Consider the following 14951-nt stretch of genomic DNA (forward strand, 5'->3'; position numbering starts at 1 on the left):
CTCAGCCAGAATTGTGACTCTACCGATTGGTTGGTGCCCATGTCACACGCAAATGTCAATCAACCAATTGCCAATACTCTTGATCTCAATTGATTATGTTTCGAAAGCACACAGAAATCAATTTCTTACTCACCACAACTAGTGAATGGTTCGTCTTGAAGAGAGCATCAGGGCGAGTTATGGCTTACAGCAGCTCTTCGCAAGCATTTTGCTCACCTTGGGAACGTGAAATGACCAACCCCAGAAAATAGGTGAGCCTTAATTGGTTGAGCAACTTTGTTTTTGTCAGGCTGTATTCAGTACAAATGCGAGATGCAGGTAGCCAGCTAGCTAGCTAGCTAGCCGGGGAGCTAGCCAGCCAGCTAGCTGGCTGGCTATGCAAATACCCTGAAAACACACCTTCCCTTTGGACAGTCTACAGGCATGGCCGCTTTCGAGTGCCTCATTGTTAGCCGTGAATGTGTGCACATCACGCTGGGAATGGTGAGATGCGTCCCCTACAACTGGAGACAAAGAACAGTGAATGTAGTAGTCTGTTGTCACTCATCACTTTAAAAGTCTACTTGGAATACATTCGAATAAAGTTACACACTTGCCCGCCTTCTGTTTCCAATACACCAAGTCCGTGACTAATGTCAAATGAAACAAAAACATGTGCTTTGGACATCAAGGTCAAGAATCCAAAACGGCTGACGACACGGCGGTGACAAACGTGTCATCACAGGCCATCATCAGGCATGAAATAGCAGCATTAGCCCTATTAGCCAGGAAATTGCCTCTCTGCCTTTTGGCCAGGAGTGTCTAAATTGCAGCCCATATAAATGGAAATGCATTTACAGCTTATTTGGAGGCTCACTTTTATATTTACAACAACATCTCCCTGAGTGGAGTCCCGTGATAAATACAGTGACTTGTTTATTGGCAATAAAGCTGGAGGGTCCATTAATAAAGGGAGTCTATTGGAAAGCCGAGGTTTATCAGGCCAGGGCTGGCCCGAGGATAAAAGACCCTCGGCTCAATACCTTAGCAGCTTACTTGCATTACAAGTGCCTTTTACACCGCAAGGTCACCTCGGGGCCTCAAACAATCCTCATTTCGAGGATTTTGTGTGTCCTACTGAGAAGGTATATGTGCCAGATGGTATTAACCACACATTATTTACACCAACGTTTCCAATTTTTATTTAGTCGCCACATGCGAATGAAAATAGTACAAGAAAAAAAAATAGGCTCAGATTGCAGTTGTCTCTTCACAGAAGAAGCTACGTTTTTCACTAAAATGTGAACGCCGAGGGAAATTAGAAACACACACATGCATACGTACACAAAAAGAAACAGGTAATTAAGCTGTATATTATGTTCTATATCAAAAATTTGATTAAAACAAAAAAAAGACAAAAAAATTGCATTAATGGGGATTTACAGTGTTTTGAAACGACAACATTGGTAAGTGCCAACAATGTAGTTTATAGAAAAAAATTGAAAAGAATTAAAAAGAATTAAAGCCCAAGGCAATAAAACATTCCAATATACACGTTAAAAAAAGTTTTTTTTCCATTTAATTTGACAATTGTACACGCAATATTATCATTATTATTTCACATTTACAATTTTAACAAATGGCACTTTAGCTAACAAACCAAAATCACAAATATGTTTCATTAAAAAAAAAGTAATTATCACAAAAAATGAAAACATCCAATTAATTTGGCTTGCAAAACTACATTGCGGCACACAACACATTTGTACAACAAAATAAGAAAAACGAAAATAACCAAATTTATCACTTATCTACGATATAAAACACTGATGGTGCGTAAAGAAACGCTTTTTTTTTTGTTTAGTTTTTTTTTTTTTAACACGATTAACAGAAAACTATGACGTTTTCACTAAAACAATACATCACGGGTATGTTGGCAGGGCTTATTAACCATATCAACCAAAATGGATCGGGAGTTTTTTTTCTTCAAAAAACAAAACAAAAAAAAAATAAAAAGAGAACTTGTTTCTAAAAAAGAAAAAAAAAATGAAAAAAAGAAAGGAGCGTGTATGCACATCATCTGCAGCGGTTCGCTTCAGTGGAGCACGACCAGCCCCAATGTTGTGTTTACCCACAATTCCCTTTGGCCTGCGTTTGCCCTGTGATCCATAGAGGGAGCACATGGCGGTGTGCCCGATCAAACGGGACAAAGCAGTCCAAGATCCACCTCTTCTTATCATCATCATTATTATTATTATTATGAAACACCACCATTGTAATCCGGTGGGCGGACAACCCAGTCCAATTCCAGTACAACCAGTTGGATCCCAATAGGGGGCGCAGTAGCCTTGCCTCATTTTTCCCGAATAGCTCATGTGTCCCCTGTCTTTTTTTTTAATTGATCAAATTGACAAATTTATAGAAAACAAATTCATTTAAGTGCCGAAAAGAAAATTGGGACACTTTGACAAACGATTACATTTTGCAGTTAGCTCAGTGAAATGCATTTCATCTGTCACTTAATCCTATCAACATGCTTGACATCTTTTTTGATACAAAATATAATTGCACACAAAAAATTAGAATTATTAATGAGTACAGTGTCAACAAAGGCTGACCAATATCTTTGTAAATGCGTCTATTTCATCTGATTTTCCTGAATTGGTTTTGAAAAATGATTCACCGCAAATAAAAGCATTTCATTTTTTTTTGTTTGTTTTTGTTCATCCAGCTATGCCGGCGGTACATCGCAATAGCGCAGGAACGAATAAAAATGTCACTTAATTGGTCTGAAAATGATTTCATAACTAAACACGTGTTTTGTTCATCTATCTTTGCCAGTGTCATATTATGACAGGCAGTGTACCGTACAGGAACTGGAGGAAATTATTAGTAGCATTGGGGAGTGGGGTACACTAAGTCCCTGAGTGAAAATGTGTGTGGTGCAACTGGATGTTTGTGTGTGGGCAATGACAAACATGTCTTCCGCAGTCTCCTTGCATGGACGGGCGAGGGGGGCGGGGGGTCACCGACTGTGCCCGAATGTTCCCCTCTCACTGGGAACAGGTGCGAGGAGGTCAGGTGGTCAGCAGGACGGTGAGGAGGATGAGGAGGATGAAGAGGAGCCGAAGCCAAGGCGCCCTCGACGGACAACCTCGACTCAGAGGTGATGTTGCTGAGAAGGGGACAAAAAAAACAAATGTCACTCGAGTGGGAACAGTGACACAATGAGGTATTCGTTTTGGTTTACAAAGATTGCAAAAAGGTTAACTTTGAGGCGCGGCGCACAGAATAGAGCCTGAGAGGCGAAATCATTACAAATTGAACATTTTAATTCAAGTGAAAATGTTGTTCAAAATAAACGTATTTAAAAATTGTAAACTAAGACCAAATTTTTTAAACACCAAATCGTACTTTTTCACAGGAATGGAACACCTGTCAAGAACCGAAGTTGTGTGTGTGTATTATATATATATATATATATATATATATATATTGTGTAAATATGACTATAATGAAAAGTTTTATTTTTGTGAGAAAATGTTAATGTTACAAGCAAACGGAACAAAGTTGGAAAATCACGAGAAAAGTGTCATCTTAAGACAATCAAGTTGCAATATTAGGAGAAAGGATAACTGAAAGGAAAACAATGAAGGTTTTTTTTCAAGAAAAAGAGAATTATTTTTAGGTTATAAGAAAATTTGTGTACTTCAAAAAGTCAAGTTAGAAAAATATTAAATGTTACTGAAGGGGGAATCACAAAAATATTTGTCTCATATTAGTTCACATTGTTGTAAAATTATGACTATTATTGTAATACTGTATTCTGACTTTATTTTCATAAACATACACAGCCCCCCTTTCATCCAAAAAAGATATTTTTCTTGTCATATTTTTCGTGTAATTTTAAATGCAAAAATCTGACTTCTCCCCCTCAGAAATGCAAACATTTTCCCTCATGTGATTTATTTCTTAATGCAATGTATGTATTTTTTTGTGATAATCAAAATTTTATCTAATTTTTTTTTCTGTTATCTTCTCCTACTTTGCTTATTTGCTTTGAATATTACTAATTTTTTCTTATGATATCATGACTAGATTCTTTTCTAATCACAAAAATATTTGTCTCATATTAGTTCACATTGTTGTAAAATTATGACTATTATTGTAATACTGTATTCTGACTTTATTTTCATAAACATACACAGCCCCCCTTTCATCCAAAAAAGATATTTTTCTTGTCATATTTTTCGTGTAATTTTAAATGCAAAAATCTGACTTCTCCCCGTCAGAAATGCAAACAGTTTCCCTCATGTGATTTATTTCTTAATGCAATGTATGTATTTTTTTTGTGATAATCAAAATTTTATCAAATTTTTTTTCTGTTATCGTCTCCTACTTTGCTTATTTGCTGTAAATATTACTCATTTTTTCTTATGATATCATGACTAGATTCTTTTCTCATGTTACAAATATTTTCTAAAATGAGTGAATTTCTTTGGAAGTTTTCGAATGTTTGTTCTAATTTGTCGTCATGTATTTTTTTTTTAAATTGTCAATACTTCTTTTTAAAAATATCTTGGAATATGCCTTTTGTCAAAATTAGGCATTTTTTTTGGAAGCAACTCAACTTGTGAAAGCGCTATACAAATTGTGATAATCAAAATTTTATCAAATTTTTTTTCTGTTATCGTCTCCTACTTTGCTTATTTGCTGTAAATATTACTCATTTTTTCTTATGATATCATGACTAGATTCTTTTCTCATGTTACAAATATTTTCTAAAATGAGTGAATTTCTTTGGAAGTTTTCGAATGTTTGTTCTAATTTGTCGTCATGTATTTTTTTTTTAAATTGTCAATACTTCTTTTTAAAAATATCTTGGAATATGCCTTTTGTCAAAATTAGGCATTTTTTTTGGAAGCAACTCAACTTGTGAAAGCGCTATACAAATAAAGATGTATTGTATGATATTAATTCTCATGCATGTTTATTTCTTTTCCTACAAAATGTTCAGATTATTCTGTAAAATATCAGAAATGTCTTGAAAAGTTTCTTTTTTTCCCCTTGAATATTAGATTTGATGATTGCTCATGTTTTTTTTTTCTCCATTTAGTCCTTATCATAGGCCTACATTATTTCTTAGTGAATTTCTTTGGAAATTTTCTAATTTTGTCGTCATGTATTTTTTTTTCAAATCGTCAATACTTCTTTTTAAAAAAATCTTGGAATATGCCTTTTGTCAAAATTAGGCATTTTTTTTGGAAGCAACTCAACTTGTGAAAGCGCTATACAAATAAAGATGTATTGTATGATATTAATTCTCATGCATGTTTATTTCTTTTCCTACAAAATGTTCAGATTATTCTGTAAAATATCAGAAATGTCTTGAAAAGTTTCTTTTTTTCCCCTTGAATATTAGATTTGATGATTGCTCATGTTTTTTTTTTCTCCATTTAGTCCTTATCATAGGCCTACATTATTTCTAAAATGTATGAACTTCTGTTTTCTGACTTCCTGTTTTATTCTACAATAGCAGGTATTCTTTCAAAGCTTTCTCTTGCAATATCACTAGATTCTCATTCAAGTATGTATTTTTTCCTTCGAAAATTATGGCTTCGCTCCCATGAATGAATGCATTTTCCCTCTCCGTGTTGTAACGATTCTCAAAACTTTTCATTATTCATTACGACATAGTTCAACTTATTATTTTTTCCAATTCTACGAGTGCTGAAAACCGGTGAAGAACCTCACCTTGTGTTTGTTTGGAGCCCTTGGATGCTGAATGTCTTGAAAAGTTTCTTCTTCTTCCCTTTGAATATTAGATTTGATAATTGCTCGTGTTTTTTTTCCATTTAGTCCTTATCATAGGCCTACATTATTTCTAAAATGTATGAACTTCTGTTTTCTCTTGCAATATCACTAGATTCTCATTCAAGTATGTATTTTTTCCTTCGAAAATTATGGCTTCGCTCCCATGAATGAATGCATTTTCCCTCTCCATGTTATAACGATTCTCAAAACTTTTCATTATTCATTACGACATAGTTCAACTTATTATTTTTTCCAATTCTACGAGTGCTGAAAACCGGTGAAGAACCTCACCTTGTGTTTGTTTGGAGCCCTTGGATGCTGTGAGAGTGGAAACGGAAAGAGAAAAACTTTAGAAAGAAGTTGCTGATTCATCATGTTTTCATGCTTAACGCTGCCCCCCCAAATAATTCTAGTGTAGCTGGTAGAAGTAAAAACAGCAAGAGGCAGATAAATGAGCAGAGGGATACATTTATCTTTTGTTAAAACCTTAAGCCATTCTCAGCAAATTCTCTTAAAGGTCGGGAAGAAAGGAAGGAGAAACAACAGGAAAAGAAGTGTTATGGAAATTAGAGAGCGTTACAGTGATGGGGATTATATCCAGACAGAGAGGATACAGGAAATGAAAAGGGAGGGAAAAAAAAAAAAACAAGCGAAAATTCAAAATGACAGAGCAAGTCCAAGAAGTGGACAGAGCTTGAAAGTGCGAGCGAGGGCGGAAGAAAAGAAGTTTTGGAAGGTCAGACGGAGAGAAAAGGAGATGGAACCTGGGAAGGCGAGCGGGAGATCGGACGTTAAGAGTCTAGCCGACACTTTGTCAGCGGGGTGGGTGAGAGGGGGGGCGCTAAAAAGAAATTACGGAAGCATGCTGTTGTTTGGAAGGAGGCATTTGAAACATTTTTGTGTCGGCTTGAGAGGACACATGAACATCGAAAATGCATGCAGACAAAATGTCCCCATAAACACATTAAAATTTGGCATATCAAGGGTTGTGCCATGCAAACATAGAAAGATTTTCTCGTGTGGATCAGCCAGTATGTCCCCACAAACACAAGTGTCCGCAAAATTCAGGGATGTAAAAGGTAGTGCCACACAAAGATACAAAGACAAAAACAATGACATATTCAGTGTCAAGGGTTGCGCTTCACAAATGTTGGAAGGGAACAACAAAAACACATCCAGCAAAAGTTGGTAATTTAAAAATGATTATTATTTAAAAAAAAAAAAAAATATTATTTAAAAAATAATAATAATCACACACACATACACACAAATGGGATATCAAAGGTGGCTGCATACAGAGTTAATAGGTCAAAGGTTGTGCCAGACAAATACAGCCAGATACAGTGGAAAAGTCAAGAGTGGGTCAGCACAAATACAGAAAACAAGAACACACACACACTTTCTATATATGTACGTACACACATATATACATATATACATATAACACACACACACACACACACACACACACACACACACACACACACACACACACACACACACTAAAAATTATACCATAACCTAATCGTGTGTGCTTGTGTATATTTGTGTGTAAACCTGTTTTTCTGTAAATGTGTGGACCTACTCATAACAACCCAAAGTTTTACGTGTGGCTGGGTTCGTGTGTCCATGCCTTTTATATTTGTGTGGCCCCAGCCTTAACACTGCTCGTGTGTATGCGTGTATAATAACGGTAGGGCTTTGATCTTAACCATGTAAGCACTTTGTGTTGTACTTGTTTGTCTGAAAAACATGTGATCGTTAAAAGTTTGATTGAGTGTTTAAATAAACGGTGGGATCTGGTGTGGTCCTATCTCAAGACAGAAAGCCAAGAACACATAGACAGAGAGTCCATAGGACATGATTTGATTGTTTTTTTTTTTTTTTTTTAATCTGTGTTTTGAAATGGAAAGCACTTTGTGTTGTAATTTGTTTTGTATGTCAATATAAATAAAAGTGATTTTAAGGGTGATTCCATCCAAAAATCGAAAGACAAGAACATTCCCACGCACATACTTAAAGGACGATGTTAACATTGCTTGCCACACGAACATGCAAAGATGCACACATTTGAATTTGGAAAGTTAAGGGTGGTGCCACACATATGGAAAAACACATGAACACAGGTTTGTGACACATTATAGATTAATAGAAAAAGAAGAACACACAAATGCACACACACACAAAAAAAGGTGGGATCTCAAGCAGCACAAAAGACACACACACACACACACACACACACACACACACACACACACACACACACACACACACACACACAACACACACACACACACACACACACACACACACAGACAGTGTGCACTACCGTGACGTTTTTATCCACAAAATAGTGCCACCTGTCCGTGCCCCCGGCGACTGAGCTGATGAGGCCAAGTAACGCATTGTGTTTCTTCATTAATCGTACAATGTCTGTATTAGGTAGGTGTGTGTGTGTGCGTGTGCGTGTGTGTGTGTGTGTGTGTGTGTGTGTGTAAGAAACCTGCAAGCATCGTCTGTCGCTCAAAATTACTCCACTGATTGTCTACAACTAACGGCCACCTTGGGGTTAACGAGGCATTAAATAGCATGCTGGGACTTGGCCTGGTGCGCTGTGTGTGTGTGAGGCTGTGTGTGTCTGAGATAAATCATATTTTAAAAAAAAAAAAAGAAAAAGGAAAAACACGACTGAAGCATCTTATTGAAAACCGCACTTCTTGTACGCACTTGATTATATTTATTGTGGTGCAAAGAACGGACAGTAACGACTAGTTATGTGAAAAAGCCGAATTAAAAGGTCTTTTTTTCTTGTAAAGAAAACCATGTTCATAGGGAGAGAAATAACCAACATGGAAGCGAGAATGAATAAAGGTCATGTTATTAATAGAAAAACATCACAAAACTAATCTGAAATGATGAACATTACGAAAAACGTAAGTTAAACGTCAACACTGACACAACATAGCTCGCTATAACGCAGTAGAAACGTGATTTCTTTTCGCCAATCATCTGGCGGAAACAATAAAAAAATAAAATAAAACAAGCAAAGATTAAAAAAAGAGTCGACTTATGAAGATTACATTACAACAACGATATATTTCACTAAAAAAAAAAACAAAATATTAAAGTAAATTGCTGGATAACAAAATAAAATCCATTCACAACATTGGTATGAAATATATATGTATCAATAAGTGAATGTAAAATAAAAACAGATTGATCCTGAAAATATATTTATCGAACAATAATAAAAATACTTGTAATTATAATATCATGATGAAAAAGTAATGTACAATATAAATAACAATTATGATGCACAACAATGAGGCTGAAAGGATCTTTTTGGTTTTTTTAATAAAAAGTATTTCAACGAGTGCCCTACAAACTGTGCAGCAGTTACAGAGAGCCGAATACAGCTAATAAAATCTACTTCACGGTTAAATATAAATTCAGATTCTCCAAAAAATATATTTTTTAAGAAACATTTACCAGTCTAAAAGCATTTTTACACATGTGCGACACGACAAGGCGTGCGTTGCAAACCAATTGGTAAAAATATCTTGTGTTTACACGCACGTGCGTGACACGCGTGTTTTGACCTGACTTTAATTGTGGAAAAAAAAAAGTGCTCGCTCACAATAGCGGAGGCGGCGAGCCTCACCACAAAATGGCGACGGCGGCGATGGCATCCCTGCTCCTTTTTCCGCACTGCAGTCTGGAACGTGCAGCACAACCGTGTCTAAATGTGCACGTGTGTGTGTGTGTGTGTGTGTGTGTGTGTGTGTGTGTGTGTGTGTGTGTGTGTGTGTGTGTGTGCGTGCGTAAAAGCACGATGCTGCACTGTTCCCCCATTTCCAGCTCAGAGTACGCCGCCATTTTACAAACGTGGCAGCTAATGCTAACCCACCATGCTTAGCGCTGTATTAAAAAAAAAAAAAAATCAAACAAAATCTTAAGAACTCGACAAATTTAATACGAAAAAAAAAGCTGCTTGCGTTTCAGTGTTGGGTTTTGGAGATTCGGCAAAGCTGGGTTGGTACATTTGTGTTTGTGTGTGTGTGTGTGTGTGTGTGTGTGTGTGTGTGTTTCCAGTTCAGAGGGTTCAAAGGTATTCGGCCATGATAAGAAGAGGGCGGTTTTATTTGGTGGGGTGAAAGGAAGGCAGCAATGTAAGACATTCCCACCGCCGTCTCCCCCCCAAAAAAAGGCTGTGCAAAGTGAAAAAGACGGGGCTCACGGCGGGAGAATGACAAGAAAAGAAGGGAGGAGATTGCGAAAGAGAAAAGGAATCAATTAGAGCAAAAGGGAAGTCGCTCCTTAATGGCTTCTCGCAGCAGGAAGGCGGCGAAACAAAACGGGAGCAGTTTTTAGGGGAGAAGTTCACGGCGAAAGAAGAAGGTGAGTGGGGAGGAAAAAGTGCGCTGTCTATTGGGCGGCTCGTTGGCTGATGCAACGCTAGCTCAAGTGCCTTCTCTGACTTAATTCGTACCAGTCGTGATGTGGGGAGGGGAAAGAAAAAAAAAAAAAGACAAAATCTCACCAGAAACTCTACCGAAAGGCTGCATTTACACCACAAGTGACAATCCCGACATGTCGTGGCAAAAGGCGTCATAGTGGATGTGAATAGATTCTGCTAATGCGATCAAAACAAGCAGATGCATGAAATAAAGTCAATCAGAACTCCAGTCAGGGAGCCGCGCGAGATAAAAGGGAACATGTTGCTCAAAATGGACTTTCTGTGGAGATTCTCAGTCGTCCAGATGGTGGTAAGTTGCGAATGTTGGATCCAGGCAAATGGACTTTCACCTCTCATTTGAAAGGCTTTGCAGTTGTATTTTTTTTTTTTAAGTCAACGCCAAAACTTTCTTGACGATGTTAAGTTCTATGCAGCCTGAACACGGCATTTTGATTGATATTGCGTTCGTGGAATATGAATTAAGCGGTAAAACACACCTGTTTTTTTTTTTTGTCCATCTAAGGGGGCGGCCATTTTGACACATGCTGTCGACTGAAAATGACATCACAGTTGCTCAGGTAACAACCGATCATGGCTCAGCTTCAGAAAACAGCAAAAAGTAAATATGATTATAGTGAAATTGTCCTTTGTTTTCAGCGTTGTCATGAGTTTTTGGGGTTCATTTTAAATACAATTATTTTGATATTACTGTACATCCGTGGCTACGGAAGAAGGAGGGTCAGACATTTGAGAATTGCAGTTTACTCCATTACATAATATTTATGACTTATTTTTTTTTATTTTGCAGTTGACAAATACTCCATATATATAAAAAAAACAAAAAACAAACTAGAAATAATCAAAACTAAACCAAAACATGTTTGACACAATTTGAAAAGGTAGTACAAAATAAACAGTAAAAACTCATTACAAATAATTTGAAAAAGCCCAATCTTCAAAACCATGCATGATGTTGATTTTAAACGTAAAAAAAACATTTAACCACAACCCTAACCATTTTACGGGTTATTTTGCTTTTTATGATATGTAACAATTTTCGTTATCCTTTCTCATTCTTTTGAATCAGTAGCTGTGTCCAAACTTTAACTGGTCAGGATTTAGACCTACTCCTTTAAATACACATCACGAGTATTCAGCGCTAGAGGATGGCGGCAATTAACATCGCTTCACACGCCCACGTACGTCATTAAGAGCCTCCTGCATCAATCGTGTCCACTCTGTTGTGTGTTTTGGGGTTAAATTAAGTCCATAAACACACAGGCGTGAGCACTGGAGAGAATAGAGACTGCTGAGTGACCTTGGAGCAATGTCACCGTGGCTGCCCTTCAAACCAGCAAGTGTGTCGGTGTGTGTGTAAGAAAGAGAGCGAGAGATGATTGCCCACAACAGAGCATCCCTGCATGGAATTGTCTGTTAATCAGGGGGGCAGAAAAAAAGAAGAAGAAAAAAAAAATAGTTTCAGGGGAGTTGGAGGACAAGTGAGAGTGTTACTAGGTGAGACACACACACACACACCCAACAAGGAAGGAGCCAGGAGGGAGAATTTGAGCTGGGAACATTATTACCACACCACCTAATGAACATCAAGAGACCCTCCAACTCTCCTTGCCCCCCACTCATCCGTCTTTCACACTCCTCTCTCTTTCGTGTCGTACTACTGAATATTCTCTCCATCGCCACACAGCACGGCACGGACCAAGCACGGCATCCCAACAGGGAGGGAAGTGGCTCAAGGAGGGCGGAGTCGGTAGGAACTCCGGCGTGGACAGGCGGCGCCCAGATTAGTTTTGCTTGGCTAGCGAGAGATCATAAAACGAGGCGTGATGGAGGAGAGGCGAAGATGGCGCAGGAGACAGAGGGAAGGGGAGGATTAGTGCCACTTGAGCAACGACAGACGAGCGGAGGAGAGAGAAAGAAAAGGAGATGGGAAGCGGCAAATTTAGTCAGGATTAGTTTTGGTTAAGGCACAGGATGAGAGCAAGATGGGGCGGGGGGGAGAAAAGTGGGAGAATCACTTCAAGTTTGTGTGATCCGACGCAAACTAAATGGACGTTTCACTATGTACACCTAAGAAAATCCAATCCAGCATCAGAATCACGACACGAGTTGATCCCATGTCAGAGTGCATTCAGAAAATATTAATAGGTAAAGACGCAAAAATTAAAAAAAAAAAAAAATGAATATAGACCTAAAATACATTAGACATAAATTGAAATTAAAATAAAACCTCAGAATTTAAATGAATTTAAAAATGTTTTTTAGCGAAGCAAAACTAATGTCAGAAATGTACATTTAACACTTTGGGGGTTTTATTATGACTGTACTTGTGTACTTTAAAATGACAAGTAAACGAGGTATTCAAAATGGAAACAGCTCTTATGGTCAACTACAAGCACAGAAAAGGCTGAATATTGAGCTCTTGTATCATCACGAGCCTTTCACTGAGCATTTGATTCTGTCTCGACAGGCTCACAAGACACATCGTTCATACTAATGAATAAAGAGCAGGTTCATGAATATAACAAACATTTGTTATTAATTTTTTTACTAATAAACACCCACGACAAACATCAGGAGACGATTCCAGGCCTCCTCTTTACTCCCCCCCACTTTAATTACGAGTAATACAGATTTTGTGAACTTTGACCCCAGAGCCCTTGGCCAAGCCTGAGATGAGGAGCCCCCTGCAGATAGCACTGGGATGGGAACTGGGACAGACGTCTCGCACACACACACACACACACACACACACACACACACGAACAAGTGGCACAAGGATTCCCACAGCAAGACCCAGGCAAAGGGGCAGCTCAGTGGACTGGAAGACTAACATTACTCCAGGCGGGCTCTGGATTAGATCACGTCTGGGAATTTCACGCTGCGTGACGGAGAGCAGGGGAATGACGGTGACAGTCGATGCAGGAGGGCACATGATTTAAAAATAAAATCAAATATTTTATATAGTATGACAATATTAAGGATTTTTAGCTGTTGTGGGTGTATGGAATGTATTCCCATGACATTTTTTTTAATTTGGAAAAATAGCACTCAGCAGTATTGTATTAATAAAACTTAACACAATGAAATAGAATGTATCATGAATTAATGCCCATTGGCACTGGGCTCCTTCTGCTGTGCAGTTTTTTAATACTGATAATGACAATCAACGAGTTTCACAAGTGCCTCAGTAAGATGCAGAATGCAGGAGTGCACATGAATTAAAAATAAAATCAAATATTTTATATCGTATGACAATATCAAGGATTTTTAGCTTTTGTGGGTGATGGAATGTATTCCCATGACATTTTTTTTAATTTGGAAAAATAGCACTCGGCAGTATTGTATTAATAAAACTTAATAACACAATGAAATAGAATGTATCATGAATTAATGCCCATTGGCACTGGGCTCCTTCTGCTGTGCAGTTTTTTAATACTGATAATGACAATCAACGAGTTTCACAAGTGCCTCAGTAAGATGCAGTAATATTAAACGCAGAGGATACATTGATGCCAGTGATTATTGTTATACTGTCTACTTTGTGTTGCTGCACCATTTGTGTTTGACTCAATTGCTTAAAGGGTTATTAAGGCTGCAACTCATTTGCAAGTTTTGTTGGCATATCTATGGTGTTTTGTGTTGTTTGTTTGCCTTAAGGTAACTGGACTTTCCTAAAGGCAAAGCTACAGTATGAAATTGTTTTTTAATGTAGGATGTTAAAGTGTTAGTGTGAAGCAACTGAACTCTCCTAAGATATGGTTTGGTGAAATACACAACGTAATTATCTTTGTGATGTTTTTTAAGGCTGCAACTCATTTGCAAGTTTTGTTGGCATATCTATGGTGTTTTGTGTTGTTTGTTTGCCTTAAGGTAACTGGACTTTCCTAAAGGCAAAGCTACAGTATGAAATTGTTTTTTAATGTAGGATGTTAAAGTGTTAGTGTGAAGCAACTGAACTCTCCTAAGATATGGTTTGGTGAAATACACAACGTAATTATCTTTGTGATGTTTTTAAAGTTTAATTCAGAATGGCAATAGGCAGCCTGACATTTTTGCTTGCAGGTCAAAGGCAATCAGCCGAAAACTCTCAAGTCGCATCACTTCTCAGTCGAGGGATCCCTGAATTTAAATGATGAAAAAGGGCATGAGGAAATGAAACAGTCGGAGTGGTAATGGGGAAATGAGGGCAACAGTTGCATGAAAAAGAGCCCTGATAGTAGAAATATGAAAGGCCGAGGTGGCGGTAAAGGAGGGGAGGAGGGAGAGGCGGTTCACAGGGAGCGAAATGACGATGGAAGACGGGGAGCTGATGAAAAGAGGCGCGCACTCACCGGTCTCGCAGCACACGGTGACGCGCAGCTTCATACACGGCAGCGGTGGGCCTTCGTCTGCACGCAGAGCTGAGCCACAACAAGGAAGGACAGAGAAGGACTTCAGTGCAAGGTGCTAATGAAAATTCCCCGCCGGCCTTGAACGCATCACACGAGAGAGTATGAGGACGATCCTAATTTTTGGATCGGGACCACCAGTCAGCTGCACTTTATTTATGTCACTAAATCACGCGTTCTTTAGTTAGCCATGATGATTTTACAGCTAAATGCAAATCTTTTGAAATCCATCACATGAGTGATTCCCCCCCACCCCACCCCCAAGCGCTCACGTTCATCTTTAAAAGTGAAGC

General features: G+C 38.1%; 1 long non-coding RNA gene across 1 annotated transcript; it reads right to left on the minus strand.

The window, feature by feature from the left end:
• Positions 1-1982: 1982 nt before the first annotated feature.
• Positions 1983-14903, minus strand: LOC109521124 (uncharacterized). The gene is made up of 3 exons (XR_002169292.1): positions 14602-14903; positions 6085-6111; positions 1983-3154 (listed from the first exon to the last, which is right to left on the minus strand). It is a non-coding gene; the product is annotated as an uncharacterized LOC109521124 (long non-coding RNA).
• Between the last annotated feature and the right edge of the window lie 48 nt (positions 14904-14951).

This window comes from Hippocampus comes, unplaced genomic scaffold (genome assembly GCF_001891065.2).
Source record: "Hippocampus comes isolate QL1 unplaced genomic scaffold, H_comes_QL1_v1.1 scaffold315, whole genome shotgun sequence".
Taxonomy (NCBI): domain Eukaryota; kingdom Metazoa; phylum Chordata; class Actinopteri; order Syngnathiformes; family Syngnathidae; genus Hippocampus; species Hippocampus comes.